This window comes from Chlamydotis macqueenii, chromosome 11 (assembly GCF_036417535.1).
Source record: "Chlamydotis macqueenii isolate bChlMac1 chromosome 11, bChlMac1.mat, whole genome shotgun sequence".
Classification (NCBI taxonomy): Eukaryota; Metazoa; Chordata; class Aves; order Otidiformes; family Otididae; genus Chlamydotis; species Chlamydotis macqueenii.
In genome coordinates this window covers 9,273,627-9,297,084 of record NC_141566.1, presented here as the reverse complement: position 1 = coordinate 9,297,084, position 23,458 = coordinate 9,273,627, and positions in this window count along the sequence as shown.

The window sequence follows — 23,458 nt, the reverse complement described above, 5'->3', positions numbered from 1 at the left end:
TGTAAAAGTAACTTATTTTTGCCAATTGGGTCTTCAAAGAGCAAACATTTGAAACTTTTGAATATAGCCTAAAATGAAAGAAAACATGGTAGTGCTCTTTGCAGTTTAAATTTTAAAGGCATAACTGCTGGATGTCATATTTCTATCTTTCCTTCACCCTGTTTAAAAAGAGATCTGTTGTAAAAAATATTTACTGTTCATGGTTTTCCTTAGTTTCTAAGCTTGAAACTTGCCTTGATGAACAGTAAGTAGAGCATTACATTGTTGCCCTCATTTCAGTTTTCTTAAATTATTTTTTATTAATTTTCAAATTGCAAACATAAAGCCTGTTTTTCATCAGTAACTTCATACAGTGTTTCATTTGTACTGTTGAAAGATGTAAGAAATACAAATCATTGCCAAAATCAATAAACTGAAGTATTGACTTTCAATCCCGTCCTGTTTAGAAGACATTAATCTACACACTAAATCATGTCATCATTAGAATTCTGTCTATCTTGCATTTTTATCATTTTTGTACTATGTCTTCTAATTACCCTACTCTTTTTGTACTTGAAGGGCTTGTTTTCAATTGCTGGGTTTTTTTTTTTTGTGGCACCATATAACATAGTCAATGTTCTAACGTCACTGCATGATCCAGCAGACAGATGAGACTGTAAAGGGTAAATCTCCAAAATCTTTAACTCCCAAGTTTAGTTTTTCTAGAGGTAAGAGCAGCATTTACCTAGCCATATCCAAAGAAAGATATATTTATGCTGTACAGTAAGCCTCAGTGCATGGAGCTGGATCTAAATAGGTTTATTTTATTTCATTTTTCTTAGGCTCCCTCTCTCTTATGACTGCACCTCACCTCCTGTGCACACTTCTTGTGGTTGCACGGCTGGACATCCATGCAGTTCCCTGTGCCAGGATGCTCTGTCATCCTCTTCCAGTTGGGCAAGGACTCTCTTGCTCTCTGCAATGAAACGGTGGGCAAAGAACTGCAGGGCTCTTCTTAACCCCTCTTTTCCCTGCACAGCTGAGACTTACTCCTGTATACCTAACACAGGTTCAAAACAGAAATAAGTGCATAGCTGAGAGGTTTATATATGGATGGTCAGGTGGCTTGGGCAAAAGAAAGCATGTAGGAACAGAGCTGAATCAAGTGTAAACACCTGTCTCTGGAGAGATGACACTGTAGGTGTGTACTGTATATAATCATTAGTGTAGGAACAAATATGGGTGTGACCCACCCTCTCTGATCCAAGTCAATTTCTTTCATCACTGTAGAACCTTTTAAGACCTCTCCAACGAAGTTCATCTTGCTTCCAACTTCACTGGGCATCACCAGACCCATGTGGGTCTACGGGAATCTTTTGAAGCGTAAAAACTTACTAATAATGACATTCATTAAAATGGAATCATTTAGTCCTTAAAGCTGGGGAAGGTGTGCATGGCCTACCAAGCAGTAGTGCACAGTTGTCTTTACAGCACTCTGGTGAGATAAAGGAAGATTGGGGTGTTTAATTCATGTACTTGGTGGTGTTGAAACAGTAAGGGAAATCAGTCCGAAATGAGAATTTGATTCATGCTGTGGTTGTCTACAGAACCTCAGTGCATCAGTTAGAGGACTGGCACAGATTAGTGACGTGTTGAATTGTATTCTTTTATTTTTTGTGTATGCTTTTAGGAAAAACAATTGGGAAGCAGCTTAATTTTAAGGGGGCAATGAAGTGAAGTTCTAGAGGAGCACAGCTATAATGAAAAGAAAACCCAAACATTGAGAGAATTAACAAGGCTCTACTTTCACTCTGAATTAACATTCATTGTTTGGCCTTGCCATCGTTTTGTACTTTATTGTTGCGCACCATAGAATCATAGAATCACATGGTTGGATGGGACCTATAAGATCATCTAGTCCAACCGTCTTCCCATTACCATTGCTGCCACAGGTACTAAACCATATCTTGTAGCTCCTCATCAAGCCGCCTCTTGAACACTGCCAGGGACGGCAACTCCACCACCTCCCTGGGCAGGCCATTCCAGTGCCTGACCACTCTTTGGGAGAAAAAGTTTTTCCTCACATCCAATCTAAACCTCCTCTGGTACAACTTGTGACCATTTCCTCGGGTTCCTGCTTGTTGCCTGGGAGAAGAGGCCAAACCCCTGCTCATCACAACCTGCCTTCAGGAAGCTATAGAGTGCAATGAGGTCTCCCCTGAGCCTCCTCTTCTCCAGACTAAACAATCCCAACTCTCTCAGCCGCTCCTCATAAGACTTGTGCTCCAGATCCCTCACCAGCTTTGTTGCCCTTCTCTGGACACGTTCCAGGGCTTCAATGTCTTTCTTGTAGTGAGGGGCCCAAAACTGAACACAATACTCAAGGTGCGGCCTCACCAGCGCCGAATACGGGGGGATGATTACCTCCCTGCTCCTGCTGGCCACACTATTTCTAATGCAGGCCAGGATGCCATTGGCCCTCTTGGCCACCTGGGCACACTGTCGGCTCATGTTCAGCTGAGCATCAACCAACACCCCCAGGTCCCTTTCCTCTTCACAGTCCTCCAGCCACTCAGCTCCGAGCCTATAGCGCTGCATGGGGTTATTGTGGCCAAAGTGCAGGACCCGACACTTGGCCTTGTTGAACCTCCTCCCATTCAGCTCAGCCCAGCGATCCAGCCTATCCAGATCCCTCTGAAGGGCCTCCCTACCCTCAGGCAGATCAACACCACAACCCAACTTGGTGTCATCTGCAAACTTACTGAGGGTACACTCAATCCCCTCGTCTAGGTCATCAATACAGATATTGAACAAGATGGGCCCAAGTACTGACCCCTGGGGGACACCACTTGTAACAGGCTACCAGCTGGACTTGACTCCGTTAACTACTACCCGCTGGGCACGGCTCCCTAGCCAGTTCTTTATCCAAAGAAGGGTATACCTACCCAGTCCACGGGCAGCCAGTTTCCCTAGGAGAATACTGGAGAATACACCACAGATGTACTGTGATTGATTTTTTTGCCTATGTTAAATTGATGCATATGCAAACACAAGCTTGAGATGGCATGATCTTTTTGTCTTATTGCCAAAAGTACTGATGGGGCAGAGATACCAAGACTGAAAATTTTACACATTTTAACTATGTCCATAGTCTTCTACTAATATGCTTATTAGCCTTTAGTCAGAAACTGGTTTTATCATAGGGTTTTTTTTTTTTTCCTCCTCTTCCACTCTCATGAGACCCCACCTGGAGTACTGCATCCAGCTCTGGAGCCCCCAAGATAAGACAGACATTGACCTGTTGGAGTGAGTCTAGAGGAGGCCATGAAGATGATCAGAGGGCTGGAGCACCTCTCCTATGAGGACAGGCTGAGAGAGTTGAGGCTGTTCAGCCTGGAGAAGAGAAGGCTCCAGGGTGACCTTATAGTGGCCTTCTAATAAAGGGTGCCTACAAGAAAGATGGGGAGAAACACTTCAGCAGGGCCTGTTGTGACAGGACGAGGGGTAATGGTTTTAAAATAGAGGGAGGTAGGTACAAACTTGATATAAGGAAGACATTTTTTGCAATGCGAGTTGTAGAACACTGGCACAGGTTGCCCAGAGAGGTGGTGGATGCCCCATCCCTGGAAACGTTCAAGGCCTGGTTGGACGGGGCTCTGAGCAACCTGATCTAGTTGGGGATGTCCCTAGCAGGGGTGTTGGACTAGGTGGCCTTGAAAGGTCCCTTCCAACCCTAACTACACTATGATTCTAGCTTACCTTACAGAATGTGTTTGGTATACTATTTTTTAAATCTGTACAGAGGATTAAATAGATAATCACCAACCACTTTTGATTCCAGGCTTCTTGTTTACATATTAGTAGATTTTCTATTTGAATGATAAAAATAGCCAAGGCAGACATACAGCTTGCAAGAGCCTATCTGGGTCTTTATCACTGAACAGAAGCTGTCACTTCATGGGTGCGGTTCACTTGTTTCTTTCATGTATTTCTTGCTCTAGCGTCAGCCAAGCCTCATCCCATGAGAACTTGTGGTTGCTGTTTTTCTCAGTGCTTCCTTATCTCAGGTTCCAGGGTTGTCTTTTTTTAGCTCTCTTGTTGTGTTGCAATCTCTCCATAGACTCCCTGAAATACAGTGCAATAGGGCAGTTGGGGGGGCATTGTTTGACTCTGTATCTTAGCTCAAATACGTTTTACCTCTCTGGTTTTGTGGGGGAATTGATAATTAAAGATGAGAGGCTTGTTGCTGTAGCATAATGCAGGAATACTTTAGAATCAGAAAGCAAACATCACAGTACTCAAGAGGAAATGAAAGTTCAAGAATGTCCACATTATTAATCACTCACATTGTTTCTCTCGGTGGCAAAAATAATCTGTACTTTCTATGGCTCTGCATGAATATTTACTTTTTTAAAAATCAGTTTATTCTTTTAACAGTGCTTCCTCTTAATGGTACCATTGTGCTCTTGATGTCTATAGGAATCTTACTTGAGGAAAAAAAATTATATCTAAATTCTCCAGCAATAAAATAAGGATATCTGTTTGAAAAGTTTTTTCCTAAATTTCATGTGTAATCTGTAGATTATAAATTCTTGGAGACAAAGCTTGCCTTTTATTCTGTGCTAGTAGGATACCTAGAACAATCGTGTCATTGTAAGTGACTGTGGGTGAATAGGTATTGAAACCTAATATTTCAACAGCAACAGTACTCAAAATGTGTTTTGAAAGATGATTTATAAAGGCTCTATTGCAAGTCTGCAGTTCATAAACAATATAAAAATAAAAAATATGACACTTCCCTTGCCTCTCCTGTGCCCATGCAGTCAAAGAAATCATAAACTCCTAAACCAGCGTTACAAAATACTCTGCTAACAAGAAATAGTGTGTAGTAACTCAGCTTTGCCCTTGTGTATGCGCATCTTAATCCAGCTTTCAGTTAAGGCTGAATATGATATTTCCTCACTTGTAAAACAATGTTGAAGTGTATTTAGTACAGTTTTATTTTAAATATGGAATATAAATAGTGCAGGTAAAACCGAGGTTCATGGCAGGAATTGCTGTTTGGAGGGCTGGGAGACAGAGCCAGTTTTGGAGATGGGGTAGTGGACTTGGTTCTCAGGCCTCCACTGGGAGACCAATACGGCGCCTCATGGCTGAACTCGGCCAACTCCTATGCTGCCTTTGCTATCAGCATCTCGTTTGCAGATAATAAATGTACAAGCGTGGAGGAGAGCAGAGGAGGAAGGGGAAACAGGTTACAAAGTTGCTTCCATGGCAAAAGCTCCTTTCCTCTTGCATACCCACCTGAACAGCCCAAGCAGAATCGCTGGCTGGCTCAAGAGATCGTGTTCGGGCAGAGCTGAAGAGCAGCTGGTACGTGCAGCCAGCTCCTCTGGCAGCAAGGAGAAAATCCAGGAAGAAACACATGCTGGATTTATTGTAGCAGTTCCCCCACTTCCCTTCGGTGATATCTGTCCTTGTCAAAGATGGCCAGCCCCTTTCACGGTCGATTGGTCTCAGGGGAACTACTTGTCTCTGGAGAATTGCATCTGTCTCCTTCATCTCTCTCCAACTCATCTATTAGCATGCCAATAAGTTTTTTCTCTTTGTGGGATATTATCTTTATGGACCGCTCTTTTGTGTATGGCCCTTCCCCCTTCCTCTGGCCGTACAGCCTTCCCCCCATGCATACTTTCTCCTTCCTTCCTAAGGAGTTTCCCTAAACAATGAATAGAAACAGGAAGCTGCTTACGGCCTCTTTTCCCTTCCCTTTCACTGAAAAGCATCAGGGCTTTTTACACAGTGACCCTGGAGTAGCCTTCCTTTCCCAGCTCAGACTGGTCGTAGTGATTGATGTACCATTGGAGGGGTGGGCAAAGGCAAAGAGGAGGTGAAATAACAGAAAATGAAATAAAGAAAAAGAGAAGAAAAAACTCTGGCCTAGACAGAGAAATTCAGAGATTAAAAGGAAAAAAAAAAAAAAGCCAACACTAACAAAAACAACCAACCCAAAAAAGCAAGGAACCCAGTTCACCTGTATGGGCTCAGATGTCTCCGAACAGCTGTCCCATGGAGGTGTGATTGCTCTGTATTATGCTCTGAGGGTCAGAGTCTCTGGGTGACTGAAAGCTTGCAGTCAGATGCCTGGGGCTTCCTCTTCCCACAAAACCAGTAGGGAAAGAAACAAGTTTGGGTTTTTTTAAACCAGAAAATTACAGTTTTTTTCTACAGTCTTATCTTAAAATGTTATTCCTATCAGTATCAACGGAAGAGGCTTGAGTAAATTATGGCCATTTTCAAGACTGCACACTTATCCAAAGGTGTTCAGCTTCACTTTTTTGTTGAGTTCCTGCTGACAAAACTGCACTGTGTAATGGCTGAGTGTCAATCACCAGCGGACGTGGCCATGTTCGGCAGAAAGTACTGAGCAGCTCTAAGAGGGGGTGTTAGGAACAGTGTGTGTTGCTCATTGTGATTTTGACTTTGCTTTTCTACTTTGCTTGTTAATTCCACCCTCTAAACTGCACTATTTAAAAACATGTTTAATAAAAGATCTGTTTAAAGGTTATGGTAATGAGCACATTATACAGTTTCAGAGCACGTCAAATAGCAACGTGTAAGTCAGGTAGTTTGCTGTGTCTTTGAGACACTGAAAGATTATTTCCCTTAGGCAGGTGAGGACAATGCTGACTAAATGACTTGCCAAAGTCCTCAGGTGTGTCCGGCAGAACTGTCTTGTGAGCTTGCTTCAAAATTTGTTCATCACCCTGGCATGAATATCAATCAGGCTTTTCCATTTCCTACAAACAATGTCATTTGAACTTTCCTGATTTCATGGAGTTGGGCTTGGTGGTTTTGTTTTTTTTTTGTTTCTACAATAATATGCTTTGCTGGGTCTCTGATGGCTCCCATCTCTTTTTGTGCAAACAGCTGCATTTTGGAAGCAAGCGAGGAAGAAATGGTCCTTTTTGTGCCCAAACCCACTGACATACAAAATCAACTGCCCCAAAAAGTCTGCAAGTAAAATGAAATACTTCTAAGTACTCCTCCTTGACTTTGCTATTCATAACTTGACTCCATACTGGTTTTATTAATTTACTCTGGGTTCTTGATTCAGCTGTTGTAAGTCTTAGCTCTTCTATAAAGGAACTATTCCCGACTCCGCTAAGCTCTTGATGGAGATTGTTGTCTACAAGTCTCAGACCACCACTCTGGACTTAAAAGCATGCAGGACAAGAGCTCTGTTTATCCTTCTGATCTTAAATACAACCTGGGCTGTTCACGTGCCTGTTACCAGTATGAAGAATTTATTTGAATTACTGACAGTAGCTCCTTTCAAAATGTAAGGAACATTCATGTTTGCCATGAGGCACTCTCTTCTCTTCCCACCAAAGCTTGCATTTTGAAACCCATTTCATTATGTGTGCTCTATGGAGAACCCTTTGGAGAACAATTATTTGTTATCTAAGGTATCATGATGAATTCTGGATACAACAACTCCTAACTTACAGAAAGCATGAATGCCTCCTTTCTTGATGCCTTGTATTTCTTGCAGCTTTACATTTGGATGGATTTCCTCTTTTGTCGCTGAACATTAAGTTCAAACCTGTAGGGATTTTTCCGTTAGAGTCTTAACTTTTTCTGGGTCATTTCAGCAGGTATTTCCCTCCTGCAGCTTCCCAAGTTCCACCAGAGGTGTTTGTCCTTCATCACGTCTATTCCTTACATGGGATCCAAGCAAAAGAATTTTTGTTTTTTCCATTCTAGCCAACCTACTGTCATGGTGATACTTTTCTGAAACCACTCAGCATTTTACACAGATTAATGAATTTGTCTTCTGCGTGTCCCCCAGAGGCAAGAAAGCTTTGTGCAAAAAAAAAAAAAGGAAACCGGGAATCTGGAGAGATTAATGGATTTGGTGAAAATTACAAGGGAGGTGGTGGCACAGAGGTGACAAGCTCTGACCTAGCTCACAGCCCAGTCCTCTCATCAGGAATCATCTTGCCAGGAAAAACCACTTATTCTATTTTTAGTAGTGAGTAGTAAATTTATTATTTAACATGGAATATAGCCCACATGGCCTCTTATAAAGGAAAATAACATACTATCTATCCATTCCCAAAGAAATGGCAATAGGCATCAGCAAACACAGAACACAAGAGGAGATGTCTCTGTATTTACAAGTGTCCAGGGAGAGAAAATAGGGCAAAAAAGTCCCAATCCGTGAGTTCATCTTGCAAGCTGACTCATAGTAATGGACAAAAAGTCAGGTACCCACACGGTATGGAGAGCTGTCTGTACAGCAGTTACTGATTTACTGGTTCCTTGTTCAGCATTGTATACATTGGACCAATCATTACATGTACGTGTAATACCTCCACCATGATCTTTTTTTGTTGATGTTGAGGATAAGGCTAAATTCCACTGTGCACTTGCATGCCCTTGATCTACTAGAAAACAAGAGATTTCCCTCCCTCACAGTTCATCAGCTTTGTCCCAGGTAGATGTTCAAGTAAATCAGAAAAGACTCTTGTAGTAATGCAGAGGAACAGATCAGTTATTATTTATACATCACTGAGCATGTTTTACTCTCGCTGATTTGAAAGTATTTTTTCACAGAAAGGAACTCTGTTTTGTCAGTTCTCAGCTACCACTCTGTTGAATACAATTTAGTACCCCATGTAGAAAAGGAATGTGGGGTTGCAACTTATCTCTGCTTGTAATCTGACCTGTTCTGACCTGTCAGTACGTAGTGTGACCCTCCTTATTTACACGTTTTCTTCTTGAGGGCTGAGGCAGCTTAGGAACAACATTGCTTTCCCTGAAGGCAGGATTAAGCCCAAGTGATGCAGTCTGCTTTGTGGTGATTTTTAAATGACCTTTTCAAATACATCCAATTAATGAAATCTATTTCAACTTTTCCTATATCACTGATTGAAGCAAAGAACTTTATTTTTGCCTTGAAGGTGGAGTATGTACTGAATAGTCTTTGCTGAAAGCTTTAATCAAATTTGGGTGAGATTGCCTTCCTTCTGTACTAGCACTTTTTTTTTTCATTTTGTAAACCTTCCAAATGTCCTTAGCTTTTGACTTCCTGTGACTGTCCTTTTCTGAGGCCTCCTGGAAATTCTTGGTGTAGAGTGGCAGGCTTCTATGACATACGCTGAGTCATCTTTGCAAAGACATAAGTTAGACAAATTGAAGACCACACCAAATTAAAATACAGAATTTAGAAATCAGTTATGTGAAGTTCAGCTTCTCCTTGGCAATTGAACAGTCATGAAGAAGCAAAATTTCCCTATGCTTAGACTGTGTAACAAGTGACATTTGCTCCTTAGACTCTGTAAGTGACTACTCTAGTAGTAGTAATGTTTTCTTGTCAGATGCAGCATACTTAAATCAAGTCTGTTTTATATAGTAATAAATATTAAGCCTTTTAACTTTCCTGAAATATAGATATGCATGTAGGTATCCTCCTTTGAAAATAACATTAAGCAAGTTCCCCTGTTTTGTCCAACTCATTAAGATTTATCTAAACCAACTGAGGCCTATGTTCAGGGGCAATTGCTTATTTCCTATGCCAGAGGCAGCTTTTCTGATGCTAGATGAGGTCACTTATGATGGTGTTCATATCATCATCTCACATAGCTTTGCATGAGTGACTTCTGCAATATTAATCTCCTTTGGAATTCTGTCAGCATTTAGGTTTCTGGTACCTTTATGACAATGAGCTCTTCCTCCATTTATGGATTCCTGTACGGCTTCTTGCACCATAGATGCAAATCACCACCACACCCCACAATCTCCATATTCTCCAAGTTTTCTAATTCTTTTGCTATTTTCATTTTCTCAGATTTTTTTTTTTTTTTTTGGGACTTTTGGTTAGCTTACTCAACTTGCCAGACTTTATTGCAGCTTATTTTACTGTCAGCCTGATCCAGATTGGAACTTTCATTTACTAGCTCTGCTGTCCAGCACAGCTAATTTCTCAACCACAGTCTACCCTGTTTTCAGCTAAGATTATAGATTTATTTTTTTTTCAGTGAGTGCATCTTGCCATGAAGTACTACTGTACTTTCCCTCTAACTGTCTTGTGGTTTGTCCCCATGTCCTATTGTAGCTCCCTCTAAAAAAGGCACAAGAAAACTGTATTGTGGTCCTTGTGCCAGAGTGAGAAGCGGAAAAGCAAGTATCAATGTTCATTTTATGTTTTCCTTCAATTTTGTCTCCCTGACATTTCTTCCTCTTTGTTGTTCATTTTTCACCTGTGTTGTTTGGTATTTTAGTTTTTCAAATGTGTCTCATGACAGGAATGAAAAATGTGTTTTCTGAGCAAGGCCACAGCTGAAACCAGCTGTGCAGACCCTGCCCAAACCACTGAACATACAGGAGCAAGGCAAAATGATTACCAATCCTTCTCCCACTCCTACTTGCTCCAGGCTTCTCGCAGGGAAACTTGGAGGGGAAAGGCTGATGACACAGAAAAAGTAGTCATGGTCACGGCATGACTTTTGGCTAGCTGCTGGCAGTGCTCATGGATACTCGCGTGTACGCGCTCCCACCCCCGCACCTCCGCGGGCGCGCAGCCGCCCGGCCCTGATGGCGCCGCGGGAGCTGGCCGAGGTGCTGAACCGGGGCCCCGCCCTCTCCGGCTCCGGCACAGCGGCTCCCCGGGGACAGCGACCCCGCTTCGCTGACCTGAGACACGCGTGGGCGCCTACAGAGCAGCTGCAGTGAGCGCGTGTGGCTACTTGTGCCACCTCATCTTTCTTTTTGAGAGGAGTAGGGGTTTCTTGCTGTACAGCAGTGGCCCAATTGTAATGTTAAACTAGTTAGAGTCATAGAATCACAGAAGAGTTAAGGTTGGCTTGGAAGGGACCTTTAAAAGTCATCTAGTCCAACCCCCCTGCAAGGATCAGGGACATCTCCAACCAGATCAGGTTGCTTAGAGCCCCGTCCAACCTGGCCTTGAATATTTCCAGGGATGGAGCATCTACCATCTCTCTGGGCAACCTCTTCCAGTGTTCCACCACCCTCATCGTAAAAATTTTTTTCCTTCTATCAAGTTTGAATCTACCTCCCTTTATTTTAAAAACATTACCCCTCATCCTATCACAACAGTCCTTTCTGAAGAGTTTCTCCCCAGTTCATATCATAGGAAATGTGCATCTGAGATACTATAGGTGTTAAGGTATTGGCACTTTTTAATCGTATTTTCTTAACGTATTTAGAGAGACTCTTTATGCAGAAAAAGAATATGTGATGTATTAGATATTTTACGTGAAAACATGTCTCATAACTAGTTTTCGGAGTTAGTGAAATGACAATTTTTTTTTTCAAAAAGGATAAATCTTTAAAAAATTCTAGGTGTACAAGGATATTCAAAACATGCAGCACCTTAACTGACTGTGAAATGGATTTAAGTAGTTGCTTTCAGAAAACATTTATTATATATTTGGTGCTGTATTTTTTTCAAGTATTAGGAGGCTATTGGTACTAATACAAATCTATCTGTAGAAAGCAGAAACCTAGCAGTAGAAAGCTGAGCTGGATCATACAATCATAGAATCATAGAATAGTTTGGGTTGGAAGGGACCTTTAAAGGTCATCTAGTCCAACCTCCCTGCAAGGAGCAGGGACATCTTCAACTCATAGAATCATAGGATCTTGTCTTGCCCTGTGAAATAGTCCTGCTATCACATCTAAGTAGAATGCTGTCATCTTGTAAATGCTTAAGGTCACAAAATAATTCCATAATACTTCGGAACAAGAGCTTAGCATCCTAAAATGCATTGAATATTCAGAGGAATATTGATTTATCATTCCTGTATGTGCTGTATAACACTGATTTTTCAATCCAAGAAGTTAAAAATCGGCTTGCCAACATTCCATTTATACATCTCTCAGCCAACCTGAGAGACGAGTATTCATTACACTGATCTTGTATGGAGTTGTGGTCATGACAGAAGGGTGATGCAATGACCTCTTTGTCAAGCAGTGGTGCTAGTGGAGTTTGAACACCTCTATTTCACCCCCATTGGTAATACTGCCCAATTACTTTAAAATACGCCACCTGTGGCCATAGTGCATCAGTTGCAAAATGGGAAATAGAAGCCTGACTCTGAGATTCTTCTGCTTTACTAATTGCAGTTTCACTTCATGATAAAGAATGTACATGAGGGAGCTGTAACTTCCCCAGTCTAACCAACAATTTTTTATTCTTGATTAGTGTATTTATTCAGCTATGATTCTGTCCTGAGCTTTTGTAATTTTATTTATTGCTATGCTTATTTGTAAAAATGAGAAAATCAATAGAGTATTGGGGGAAGGGAGGGAAAGGAAAAGGAAAAAATCACTCCAAAGCACTGCAATAAATTTACTGCAGGATAGAAAACTCTAGAGACAAAAAGTAGATAAATCCCTGATGATAAAGACTGAAGGCAAAATCTGAATCACTCATTGATTCATCATGTCTTTTCTTCAGTATTTATAGAGGGACAAACAAATAAGATAAAGGGAAGAGATAATCCCAGTAGCCTAATGAGACTTTTACAGTCACCATAAAGACCTACCTTCTGAGGACTGAACACAGTGAAGTGCTCTATAGATTTGTGTTTAATAGTGAGCTAGAGGGTGTTGTGGACTCATCTGGTCATCAGATTAGCTTAGCTGCCTTAGGAAACCTCATTAACTTGAGCTAACTCCACCATCCTGGGAGGTTTTTTTAAGAATTTTTAAGCCTTATCTGTTTTAGAAATGAGGAGGTGTGACCATGTCATAGAACCCCTGTTCTTTCTCCCTCCTATTAGCTGGGTGTATTGGTTATTTTAATGAAACAAAATATGAAAGCAGAGACTTCCATGAGATATGGTCACAAATTTCATGAAAATACATTATGAGGAAGACCATGGTGATTATCTCACTTAAAATAGAATACGGATTCTGAGTTTCAATGACACATTTTTCTAGAAAGAAGAGGAATGTCAATACCCCAATGCTCGATGAGACAGTTTTAGTTAAAGTCTCCATCTGTCTAAGGATGACAAATCCACAGGAAGCCAATCTTCTTTAGCTCTGTTAAACTAACAGTTAGAGTACTATTTGGGAAGATTTTGTCTGTATGTTATTTTTCTTTGCTATGTTAAGAGAGGAACTTTAGTATTTTCATTCTTTAAGACTAGTTTGTAGTTTAGGGAATTGCACTTTTCAAGAAGGCCAAAAGTCAATATTTCTTTGTACACACAGCTTTGCATTCCTTTTCACTGAGGTGGTGTATGTGGTCATCAAAGTAGCAGACAATCCTTGACCTGAATAGCTTGCAGACTGCAGAGACAAACAGCCAAAGTAAAGAGGGAAGGATAGGTTCCAATATGTATAACCACTATGTTGACTGGCAAAGTTCTGTGGGTGTTTATTGTTTGCAATGGACCACGGCCAAGTTACAGTTTTTGCTTGTGAACAAAACAAGAAATAAAATATTTTTTCCTGGCTGGTGCAGAAGTGGGACTTTCCAAGATGAAAAAAAGGCTGAGAATACTTGACTGAAGTTTTTCATACTGTAAATCTTTTCTTAGCTATTCTATTGCTGCTTTGTTGGTTTCAGTCCCTTGCAGTGCATTCTCTTTTTCCCAGGTTGTCACAGAGTATCTCTTAGGTGCTTGAAAAGTTATTATAGGTGCTGCTGAGCAACACCAGTAAGCAGAAATGCCTTCTGATGCTGCCATGCTAGCTCCACTGAGAAACTGCTGTCTTCTCAGAGGCCCTGGCCCAAAGGCATGTAAGAGGAAGGCATATCAGTTTCTCTAGAAAGGCTACTGTTTTGCATGGACTAGTTGGTAACATTAAGAAAACCTCTTGGTCTCCCAAGGATTTCCTTTTTTCTTTATTCTTAACATATTCTTTTTCTCATTATCTGTGCTTGGCTTTTATATAATAAACTGTTACTAGTTTAGGGACTGAATCTAAAAGACTGCTTATTTTCCTTGCTTATGCACCCTGATTCTACAGCTGAACGAAGGCTCTTACTTTCCACAAGACTTAAATTGGATTTTTATTCAACAGCCAAATAACTTAAAGGGCTTCTCTAATCTTTGCTACTCTGGCTCATTAAGTGCAAAAGAATTGTCACTTCCACTCACCCTCATTGAAAAAAACAGCCTGTAGTAACTTTGCATATAGCTTGAAGGCTGCTTTTGTTCCCCAAAATTAGTTTACGTTTAGCCTATATTAGTTATTCCCCTAGATACTGTGTCCCAGACAGCCCAGTATTCAAGAGTCCTTGCAAATACAGAAGAATAACACCAAAGACTCTCTACAAAGACCTCATTGTAAGACTAAAAGGATTTCCTGTGAATAAGAGCTACACATGGACTTAACACTGCTGGGAGCAAGAACATACAAGGAGAAACCAACCACATAGTGAAGCCAAGACATTACTGTTTTTTAATGATTTCTTTGTAGATAGGGAGAAGAGTCTTTTCCCAAGGAGCTCAGGATAATACAGCGTAGCCAAGAACACAAGGGAGAATGTTGTATGGAAGGAAAAAAGGGAGCCTTGAAGGAAGAGAAGCAGCTCTGAGCTTTCTCCCTCTTTCTGTTCTTCTCTACTCATTTAGATGAGGTGTGAATGTAACTGATAGGCAATGCACACTGCCTGTTCTGCAGAAAGGGGTTTCAGTGGGACATAACGATTTCTTAATCCTACATTACTGTGCCAGTTCAAAGGAGTAGCAGAGCACAACTTAAAGTAACATCATTCTTAAGGTATATGCCATAAGACTGCTCACTAAAGCAGACAACAAATGCGTTTAAGGAATCTCTATCATCTCGAGAACTGTGTGCAAGGTGGTATGTATTTTACACAAAATTTTTCTTAAGAAACTAAAAAAAACCCATAAATAGGAGTGGCAATAACAGAACAGTAGAAACTCAGGAGTAGATGTTTATTTTGTCAAGTTAAACTTCAAAAATACCTTTTCAGAAAAAAAAAAGCCATTTATCTAAATAATTTTTCCTCGTATGAATGTTCTACCTTGAATAGCTTTAAATAAACTCACATTTGTATCAATAGAGAAATTCTTTGTTATCATACATCAGAGCAAGACAGGACTAACTTCAGCCTGAAAATACATAAGGCACAGGAGATTTGGGGGTCAGCTTTTCTCATATTAAATATTACTAAGCTTATGCAATTTTGGAAAGAATTAATACTCAGTTCAATGTATCTCAGACGCAAGAGGGAGGCTGATGCTCCTTTTCTAGTGTTTTATACATGAAATAAAAATTAGCATTATATGTTCTGTGCAATGTGGGCTTAATTGCTCAGTTCCATGAATAAGATTGGCCAAGGGATGGTGTCTTAACCAGAGAGTATCTAGGAGTAGTCTACAGCTCCTAAAGTATGGCAGGATCTAATACTCATTTTGCTGAATAAAGACATAAAGCAGCGGGTTTGTTTGTGCTACCCTTACCTCCTATCTTTGCAACAAAATATAACATGGGTTTGCTTCAAACCAAAGACTAGCTTACCTTTTATCCTGTCTCTGACCACAAGCAGTGGGGGATGCTTAGGACGAGGAGCAGAACAACTACACTCTACTCTCGTATTTTTAACAGCGTGCAGCTCAGAAGCTCCATGAAAGAGAGGGCAGTGCCTACTAGCCTGGGTGTTGACCACCTCTCCATTGCTGATCTGTAAGATCATCATCTCAGTTTTATCTCTAGAATGCACTTGGCTGGAGCTAGCTCCGGAGTTGGCATTGAAGCGTTCCTGCAATGTAGAAAAGCAAGCTTTGTTACCTGTGTCTATATGAGGTATTTATTCTGGGCTGCACTTCACCAGTTGGTGGAGAAACTTTCATGGTATTTAGAAAAGAAGACAAGGTCTGAGGACGCCTAGTTCTTCTCTGTCAAATTAAAGGTAGGACTGTCAGGCCTTTTCCTACCTTTTTGTTCTTTTCTGTTTCATCTAATGACATTGTTCATGTTTTCCCTTCCCTAAAGCCTTAGTGACGAATCTTGTAGGTGTTGGACCAACCTGATTACATGCTGAACCACACTGATGTAATCTCGCTCTTTTTCTTTCCTTGACCTTTCCACCTCTTTCCTCCATGCATTCAGCCTCTCATTTTTATAAGAAAAACCAAAAGCTACTCATAGTCTAATCATAGTGACCTTGGAGTCTCAGTTGGTGAGAAGCTACCTCATTTTGCATTCTAAGCCATAATTAGTGTCAGTCAATGTCAATGGCATGAGAAATGGTTACATGCAAGAAAGGTCAGAGACTGACTGTTCCTTAGGCTGAGTGCACAGTGGGATAGGTGGGTGTCCACTAACTGAAATTTGTGTGTATGAGTAATCTAACAGGATACTCGACCTCACCATGTACTTGCCAAGTACAATTTCAGATCGTAGTTTTTTCACATTACAGTATTAGTTTTGATAACCATGCGGAGACAGATGGCATTTTGTCGGCTTTCCAAAGCAGAGGAATAATTTGCCGAGCTGTAGCTAGTGTAATGAGAAGCCAAGTAAGTTGAAGATGAGGTAAAACCAAAGCATCTGTCGGTCGTTGTGTGCCAATTTTTAGATGCTGCAGACAAACTAATATTTCCACACAAAAAAAGTAGTGACTGTTATAGATTTGTGTAAAAAAGATGGCATTTGATAACAATGCCACAACAGATGTCATTGAGTCCATGCTTGATTTTTACTACTGTTCTGTGCATTTTTGGAAGAGATACTTGCTCTGCACAGCTTGTATGGAGTATGTTCATTATAAAATTTTATTTTTTAGGAAACAATGAGATGGAAAATTTGTAGCTAATCTGATATTGTCCTTCATTATCATGCTCCCTTAGTGGTTAGGGAGGAAGAGTTTATTCTCGTTTGATTCCTTTTCAATCCTTTTTATGTGAGAGAGGTGTCTATACATATCACTATATGCTGTATATAATATAAAAATCTTAGAGCTCTCTATTAAAATACAATGAAAAATTTGAAGTTACTCGCATTATCCAATATTACATTTTCCAGCATGTGCCATGGAAAATGTGTAATTATATCTTCCCTATTCAAAGAAATCCTTCTCTTCACCTTAATCCTATTCTTTCTTATCTTCTTTGATGAGAGAGAACAATGTTTCAAAAGTTCCCCTTTAAGAACAAAGCTTGTAAAAAGAAACCCATGGAATACTATAGCCTACTTGACTCTTTCTCCTTGGTAATAGATGTGGCAACTTAATAAAAGCAGCTTCTATCTAGGTCAAAATTATTTGAGGCATGCATACTTCACTTGAAATATATATATTTTCACTAAGTACCTGCTCTGATGTGGTATCCTCTGCACAATCTGCATCGTGTTTTGAGAGTGTAAGAGGCCCAGTGGGAGTCGGTGAAAGGGAGCACTTACTACTCCAAGGTGTAGACCTGACAAAATCTAAACATTTATGCCCAAGTCCTTCTTAGAAATAGAAACAGCATGTCCGTGGGTCAGTGAGAGGGAGACTGAGGAGAGAAAAACAGCACTCGGGAGAGAGTGGAGAAGGGAAGCAGGCTGCCCCAGGCACCCGAGCATCCCACCACAGGCCTGTGTGTGGCTGTGTGTAAACTTCAAACAAAGGGATCCAACGCTAAACAGCTGCTTATTTTTATTGCGCTCCTGCTGCTTTTTGTTTGTTGGTTGTGAACAGCAGTGCAAGCGTTGCTTTGCTGGCTGCAGGGGTGGGGAGGAGGGAGAGCAGGTGTAGCTTTGTGTACAGCGGGCGGTCTCGCTCCCAGGGAGCAGCGCTGGGCCGCTCTTGCCAAAGTCTATGGGTAGGACTGAACCATAGCCAGGAGTCAGAATTCCAGTTGGAGGCAAAAACGACAATGGGTAAACTGGACAGAGGTTGAATCTGAGGGGCAAAGATATAACCCGTTGATTAGAGAAAAATGTAGGAGTATTTGACTGATTATTTTTGCTACCTGGAGTCCAGAAGCAAGGACGAGTGAAACCCTGAGATTATAAAGTGCTTTCACCCTGGGTTAGCAGATGCTTTCAGCCAAGGGAGTACTCCTAGACCTCGCCAATTCTTCAAAACACTTCCATCTGCCAACCAGCATTACCTCTGCCTTATCCATGCTGAACTGAAGTCTAACATGCTTTCATCCAGTACCAGATTTTTGCCAAGTATTGTAAGAGCAGACATTTTTCTCACAGTAGATTTAATTCACTGACTTTCTGTCCATTTTGTAGCGTTAGAAAGAGTGCTTAAAACACACAGAGACTAAAATTACCGTATTTGGTACAATTATCACTGAGTTTAAATTTATTATCCTGATGGAGATCTGTTACTTTCAAAATACTTCTATCCCTCTGATTTTTATACTGCATTTTGTAGACTTTTTGCTGATGCTTTCTAGCTCTTACATATTCTGTTTTCATGGTATTTGTTTCCTTATAAGTGTAAATGCTGTCTTGTTGGTTTGGGTATTGAAACCAAACCTTCTTAAGGACCGTGTTCAGTAGCAAATATTAGTACGTAGGAAGTCCATTAGTGTGCAAGAATGGAATAAATACACTTGAGCTAGAGAGAGAGATAAACAGCATCCAAGTTTTTACTTCTGCACCTGTACAGGAAAATCTGGCTCATTCAATGTTCTTTATTGTGCTTGAATGTTCAATTATTCGATACACCATCTATGAGAGTTTTTCTTCCTCCAAGATACTCCACACAAAAACCTTCCTTTGATAAAATTAGTGCTGATAATATCTTTGGATGTTATCCTTGGAGACAGTTTGTGTTTCTTTATATGAAATAGTTTTAAATGTTTACATAAGGCTAGAAATCACAACAGCTTGGAGTATTTGTGTCTTTGCAATGTGCGAACTGAAGTTAAATGGGACGATGAGGTTCACGGTGGTCTAGAGGAAGAAATGATGCTGTGTGTTGAGACACAATAAAATCGAACTCATCTCCCAAGTGGTCTAAGGACTTCTTGCAGAATATTCAACTTTTTTTTGTCTTTGATCTTATCTACCTGTGTTGTGTGATTTTGTGTGTGTGTGTGTGTATTTAATTGGTAAATGGTTTATATTTTTCTTTACAGCACAATGAGAAGCTTAAAAAACACTGAAAGTTCTGAAAGACTTGGATCCAACAGGAAAGACCAAGCCTGTACCATAACAAAACGCACTGTAATCTCTATCTTTCTGGAATTATCAACATTGCAGGTTAGTTTTAAAAACAAATAACTAAAGGATTAAAGGCAAAGGCAGCAAAAATAGCTTGTTATGCTGGAAATAAGTTATAATAATTGGACTCTCAAAAACAAAAGTTGTAGCAAATCAAAATACAGACTTAAAATTTGCAAGTTTAATTGGTATAAGAATATTTTTAGAAGATAAGAAGATGAGCCCATAAATACCATACTTTAAAGTTGGTATGATTAAAGGTGATCCAAGAAGCTAATATAATTTTGTTCTGCCTCACTTTCCTTAAGTACTATTTTGCGTTAATACTAAGCATAATAGATGACTACACTTCTGTTATGTCGTAGACCACATTTGTTAGAATAATGTTCTGACGAGCCACTTGTATAGTGCCAGCTTGAAGTAGATTTAATCCTATTTCTTAAACTATCTGTTATTCTTCTGCGTGTTCTCTGTGCTGTGGTTTCCACTGACCCCAGTTTGCTAATGTTATGTTTTATTAGTGCCAGTTAAAATAAATTGGTCTGTTAGGTTTAGAGCAAAAATGTTAATAATGTTTTCAGCCTTAACACAATGAATATCATGCAAATCACTATGCACACACTTCAAAATACAGAGTCACTTCAATCTATGCAGTTTCTGTGATTTGTGAATTTGGTGCAATGTTTTCTTAGAATACCATTCATAAAGAATTTTGTCATTCAGGATGCATTATTTCTTTTTTCAGGTGATGACTTTTAATCAGAGGAGCATCCTTTGCACCAAGGACTAACTAGTTAAAAAAAACAAAGAACACATAACCCAAAGATAATAGCTATGGGCTCCAGTGGTCTTCTCTCTGCTTCTGCAGGTGCTAGTACTGTGACCAAAGCAAACACTGACTCAAGGAAAACAAATAAAATCTAGCTCTCTCTACTGACATATTCATTAAGTTAAGCAGTAATATGAGGATGAGGAGTAGGTCCACATCTTGCATCACTCTACTTAACACAGTGAAGTTATTGTTAGTTGATACAAACACGTATACATCATTAAAATTCTGCCCATATATTCAGAGGTTTAAAATAAAATTTTGAGTTATGATTTTACTTAAGAAAAAGAAATCTGCTATAAAGTATTAATTCAGATGTTAGATCTTCCCAACAAAATAGGATTTAGTTCATAACTGGTATTTCTTTTCCAGTGGACTAAATTGCTTTTATGGGCATCTCAGGGAGATGCCATTGCACCTGACAGCTAACCAGTTAATGGTCTGAAGGACCAGAGGAAAGCATTAGACTGTTTCAAAGTACTGGATCTAGTTGTCAGCTGTTGTAAATTGGCATCAGCTGAGTTATTCTTGTTCAGTGATGTCTGATCCACAGGCTGTAGTTCTACTGTTTAGAAATGTCCCAGTTATAATTTTTTTTCCAGTTTAAAGTGTAGTTTATGACTTTCATATGAAGTATATTTAGCTGGGAAGCAGGCTAACTTCTGGCATCTCCTCTCAACTCTTGGTATATCCTTCTGGGGGTTATGCTAGGTGTACTTTCTGGCTCACTGTTCTTTCCCTATCTCCCCTCCTGGTAGGACCATGATCTCCCAAGCACAGAGGATACTTTTAGATTTTAAGAGTTATTTTAGGCCTAAGAATAGTCTAGGTGTGCACTTTGTGTTCATTACTCTGGGATGACCCAGAAATATGCCCTTGTGGCAAAGAAGGCAAACAGCTTCCTGGACTGCACAAGGAAGAGCAATGTCAGCAGCTCAAGGGAGGTGATCTTCCCATCTGCTCAGCACTGGTGAGGCCACATCCAGTGTGCTGAGTCCAGGTGTGGGCTCCCCAATACAAGATACAGACTTACTGGAGAGAGTCCTGCAAAGGACCATGAAGATGACTAAGGGATTCGAGTATCTATGACAAGAGGAGAGGCTGAGAAAGCTGGGACTGCAGCTTGAAGACGAGGAAGTTCAGGAGGACCTTATCAGTCTATATGAATACCTGATGGGGGAGTAAAGAAGACAGAGCCAGACTCCTCTCAGTGGTGGCCAGTGACAGGACAAGAGGCAATGAGCATGAACTGAAATACAGAAGATTCCATTTCAGCATAGGAAAAAACTTTTTTATTGTGAAGATGGTCAGACACTGAACAGATTGCTCTGTGATTTGCGGCCCTGGAGTCTCCATTCTTGGAGATACTCAAAACCCAACTGGACACAGCCTGCTCTGAACAGGGGGTGGGACTGGCTGATCTCCAGAGGTGCCTTCCCACCTCAGCTGTCCTGTGATGAGACCTCAGACCCTGCTACTTTAAGTTTGTTGCAAATGCAATACTAGATCTCTGGCATCCTATGTGCTCTCATGCCCATCTGCTAGAATGGCATTATGCCCACTCAGAAGGTGCTATGCCAGTTTCAACAAGGCACAGGTGCCAGCCAAACATAGATTTAGAAAGATACCCTGCATAAGATCCTCCTGGTAGTAAGTAATGCCAAATTAGGCCCACATGCTTCATTACGAGGGATCACATCTGTTGAGGCTTGTGGGCATTGCACCATCAATTACAGCCTTTATCCTCTCTTTCTCTTTCCTGAAAGCTTTAGTGAATGGAAAGCAAAATTTATGAGCCAATCAAGTGCCTTGAGAAAATCCACATTTTTCCCTAGTCATCTCTGTCTTGAAATCTCAAATTTCAACCTGCTTGTGTTTATATCCCTCTGTTAGAAAAACTCCAGTATACACTAGATTTTTTTTTTTGTTTTGTGAAGGCAACAAAAGAAGACACTGAAAAAATATATTCTTTGTTGTCATTTAATACCACAAGAGAAGGATTACATGCAATTTGTTTGATACCTGTTAGACCCTGAAGCATTATTTGCACTAGTACCTTCATTTAGTAGAAGAAAATACACTATTTGGTTGTTATGTGTTCTCAAGTTTCAGTTAGGCATCCAAGAGGTCACAAGCCTCAATCTGCTGGCCACCATGGTACCTGTTTTATGTTGTCTGTTGTTGAATGTGAGACCTGAAGAGCTTGCATTGCTCAGCACATGCTATGAGAAGAACTGATGACCCAGGAAGAACTATTAAGCCCTCTTGCTTCAAGAAAATTGGGCCTGTGTAGGTAAAGATAGGTGGCAAAGTGCTGACTTAGTGCTGCCTAGCTTACTTAGGAGCAATTATCTGTGCCTGTGGTAGGCTATAGGGTATTTGTCCTTCATGTCACATAGGCTAACTTGGGAATTTGCTATGGCAGGAAGACATCTCCTGAGTCTTCTCATTGTTGGCCCTAAGTTATCTTGACCTCTGCCCAGTGGGTTTCCTTCAGGATCTCCTCCAACTAGAGCTTGTGATTTAACATAAGTGAAATAATCTAAGCAGGACTGAGTAACGCTAGAGCGGGGGTGAAGAACGCAATGCAAGAAACTGTCTAGAGAACACGATTAGGACTGACAGCCTGGACTTTCCATGGTGTTTCATGATTTACTTTAGGATACAGGTGAGGGGAGGGGGGACACTGCTTTGTACCTGTCTACACCTCATATTTTCCCAGATGGGAATTGGCTTGCATTAACTGGCAGTCAGCTTAATTTGAGTTACACCAGCCGTAAAGACACAAGCCCAAATAAAGCCCTGTGATCCATCCGTGTGTGCTTGTTCCTAGTTCAGCTGGGAAGCTTGCAAGGAAAGGCAGTGCTGCCTCCCACCCCCTGCCTGCACAGGCAGCATGAGTTGGCCGTTGGAGGTTCAGGCACTGAGCTTCAAGTGGCGTCGCGTTGCTCTAACTGTGCCTCATGCCGCTTCGGCTGATGGGCAAACCAGCTGTAGCACACACCAGTAATATAAAGCATCATAATTTTGATGGTGTGCATTCCACCCTTACATCATTAAGAGAAATATGTTTTAAAATATTGGCAAGTCCTACAGACTGAATTTTATTTTCATAATGATACAAATATTGATACCTGAACAGTCTATTATTTATGCACTATTAGGTATTCTGCTCGTGGCCTTTTCCCACATCTTTCCATCTGAACCTGGAGAACATGTGCTGTCATATGGTTTGCCTATTCTTTAAGAGTTAAAACAATAAAAATAGCACAGCAGGGTCTTGTCCATAAACAATGGAAACATTGCTCTAAATTCAGTACTGTTTCTGTTTTTATTATGTGATCGCTTCTTTGTTGTTAATCACTTGCCCTACTTAATTCATTCATTATACTCAAAAGCTTTGAGATTAAACCCCCAGGCAGGATAGCTTCATATGAATCTTTTCTTTTTTATCTCTTCCAAGTTAGATTAAGTCTA